Source organism: Cherax quadricarinatus, chromosome 5 (genome assembly GCF_038502225.1).
Source record: "Cherax quadricarinatus isolate ZL_2023a chromosome 5, ASM3850222v1, whole genome shotgun sequence".
Classification (NCBI taxonomy): Eukaryota; Metazoa; Arthropoda; class Malacostraca; order Decapoda; family Parastacidae; genus Cherax; species Cherax quadricarinatus.
The window spans coordinates 43,815,399-43,818,927 of record NC_091296.1 but is presented as its reverse complement, the minus strand read 5'-3'; positions in this window follow the sequence as shown (position 1 = coordinate 43,818,927).

Sequence of the window (3,529 nt, the reverse complement as noted above, 5' to 3'; positions counted from 1 at the left end):
TGTGCTTATGAGGCTCATCCTCCAACTGTAACGATGGAACCACTTACAGCCTTAAATCATGTACGTTCCTTGTGCCCCCAGGGTACTTTCCCATGTATTAAAAGTAATTTCACACCTATGCCTCAGTCTACACCACCTCTTGTTTGCGCCACAGAGACAAATCGTGGTCGTCAACCATCTCAGAGAACACCAAGAACCAGTGTACAGAGTCGTTATACACCTCGTAGTATTCATAGTACATTCAGTAACCATAGTCGGCGGAATTGTTACAACTGTGGTTTCCGTGGCCATATTGCAATTAATTGTCCTAATAGTTACCCTAAGAGACGTCGTACTGATGATGAGTACCCAGATCTTCCCTACTGTACTTATCATAGAATACATGGACATGACACATCTGAGTGCAATGCTCTCTATAACCTTCAGTACTCTAGGTCTTTCCGTGCTCGTTCCAACCGCAGAACCCGTAGAGGAAACAGATATCGTGGTTCTCAAAATAACCAGAACCAGGCTCATTCTTCCAATTCTCAAACTAACCAGAACCAGGCTCGTTCTTCCAATTCGGGGGAATTCGAGCGCCCCAGTCAAACCATCCCATGGTGACAGTAGGTGATAATGAGTACACCATCCCCGTTCACAATTCCTTTGAAGCCTTAAGCAGTCTCGAGAATGACAACCCTGCTGATGATGTTGCTTCACATGTCTCTGACATAGATGATTTTGGGGATGAAGTAGAACAAGTCTTTTCTGATGACAATCCACCCTTTTGTTTGCACATAACTTCCAATGCAACCATAGGCCCTATAGTGCAAGCATCTATTTATAATGCGCCCGTTCATTTGTTCATGGACTCTGGTGCGCAAGTCAATATTATTAGGTCTAGTTTGTTTAAGGATAAGCAGTTACGACATGTCCTTCTCGTAGAACCGACTCATGTGTCCTCCCTTAGTGGAGTAGCTGGTTCTCACCTGCGTGTCCGAGGTCGGACTTCCCTAACCTTTTCTATCCAAGGTAGAGACTTCACTGCTTCCTTCCTTGTTGTCGACCAGATTACTTTCCCTGGTGACCTTCTACTGGGATTTGCTTCCATGCGAGACTTACGCATTGTGCTCGACCCTTATCGGTGGCATGCCCAAATTGACGACTTGATCGTTCCATTCTGGGGTTACCAGCTTGGATCAGAAATCTGTTATACTGCTGCAGAGTATGATGTACGGATTAAGTCCTTACAAGCTAATGCATTCTCCAGTAGCGTACCCAAGCGGTCAAGCACTGGTAATTCTGTCACTCCCATCAGTGTTCCACCTATACCGTCAGACTTGCAGGATAGTCCGATGCCTCAAGTGTCCGAGGACACTCAGATTGCCTTGAGTGCACAACCTATCCCTGCTAGTTCGAGTAGTAGTTTCTCCACAGGGGACGCCTTGTCGGAAAACGATTACTTGAAACTAGTAATGCCATCTCTTGTTGATGTCACATGCCGTCTGCAGAAAGACGTTTCTGTTGCGGCTAGTGCTCTCACTAGAGTGTCTGTTGTTGTTCCTAGTGTTCCAGATGGTGATAACGTCCTAGTTGACAGTGATTCTTGCAAAGTAAAAGGTCTATTTGTTGAACCATCCTTACATGTTGTAAGAGATAGTAAGATCCATTTCTTCCTGGCCAACATTTCTGGTCACAGTGTTCGCCTCAGAGCAAATACCAATCTTGTTGACCTTGTTCACTATCCTTACCCTGTTCAGGTAGAGGATGAGTTGTCACCTGACCAGTGGGTCGGTGCTATTTCTGCCGGGGAGACCTCATCCACTTCACTGGATCAATCTGTTCCACCAGTTGAGGAGAAAGACTTAGCTCCCACTGACTTCCCAGATGAAGTCAAGCGTTTGTTGACTCTGTTGAACAAACGTCGTAAAGCCATTGCTTTACCAGGTGAGAAGATGGGTATAACGAACTTATTGTCCCATCGTATTCCACTTGAACCTGGTACTAGACCTATCTACATACCTGCGTACAGAATGCCTCATTCACAAGTTGCTGTCGCAGAAGAATTGATCAATCAAATGCTTGATGATGGAGTTATTGCACCTAGCAATTCCCCTTGGAATGCACCCTTGATACTAGTACCTAAGAAGGATGGTACTTGGCGCCCAGTAATTGACTTTAGGAAGTTAAACGCGAAAACCATTCCAGATCGCTTTCCACTCCCTGTACTGGGTGATCTTTTACGTAATATCGGAGATAACAAAGTCTTTTCAACCCTAGATTTGTTACAAGGGTTTTGGCAAGTCCCTCTTCACGAGGACAGCCAAGAGCTAACTGCATTCTCCACTCCTACAGGTCATTATCACTTCCTCCGTATGGCGTTTGGATTACGATCTTCCCCTATCACGTTCTCAAGGCTCATGACTAATATCTTTAGAGGTCTCATAGGTAATGCACTTATGGTGTACTTAGATGACGTAATCGTCATGTCTAAAGACGTGGATACACACTTGAAAAGACTTGATGTAGTACTTGGTAAGCTTGAAGAAGCCAATTTAAAGATCAAACTGTCTAAATGTCAATTTTTCAGATCAGAAATTAAGTTTCTTGGTCACGTAGTCACTCCTAGAGGGGTTACGACTGACCAAAGTAAAGTAACTGCAGTACTAAATTTTCCAACTCCCAAAACTGCTGATGCCGTAAGATCCTTTGTGGGCTTAGCAGGTTTTTATAGATCCTTCATTGCCAATTTTTCTTCTATAGCTGCTCCTCTAACTGAGTTGCTTAGGAGGGGTGCTCCTTTTGTTTGGACCTTCCATCAAGAAAGAGCATTCCAAACTCTAAAAGAAAAGCTAACGTCTGCTCCAATTTTGAAATTTCCAGATTTTTCTAAGCCCTTCTATCTGACAACTGATGCTAGTTCAATTGGCATGGGTGCCGTACTAGCTCGGAAGACCGATGGCAAGTACAACGCAGTTGCATTTGCTAGCCGAGTCCTTACGAAGGCTGAACGTAATTATACAGTAACTGAGCAAGAAGCTTTAGCAATAGTATGGTCTTTAAAGCACTTCCGAGACATTATTTATCAGTACTCTGTTCATGTCTTGACAGACCATGCTCCACTGATACCCTTATTCCAGAACAAACAACCTACTGGAAGGTTAGCCAGATGGACCTTGACTATCCAAGAGTTCAATCCCACCTTTGAGCATTTACCTGGCAAGTCAAATGTAGTCGCAGATGCCTTATCGCGACATGTTAGTATAGTAACTGCAGACCCTCCATTTAGTGCTGAAGATGTAAAGAATGCTCAACGAACAGATCCCATGTGGTCTGGTGTGATTCGATTCCTGCTCCAGGAAGATCTTATTCTGACTGTGAAGCCACCAGCACCCATCAGTGACTTTGTCATGAACCAAGAATTACTGTATCGAACAGCTGAGTTGGGTACTCCTAGCAGAAGAGTATACCAGTTAGTAATTCCACAGTCACTAGTGAATGTAGCCTTACAGCTAGTTCACGATGTACCAGGTGTTGCACACCCTGGTAT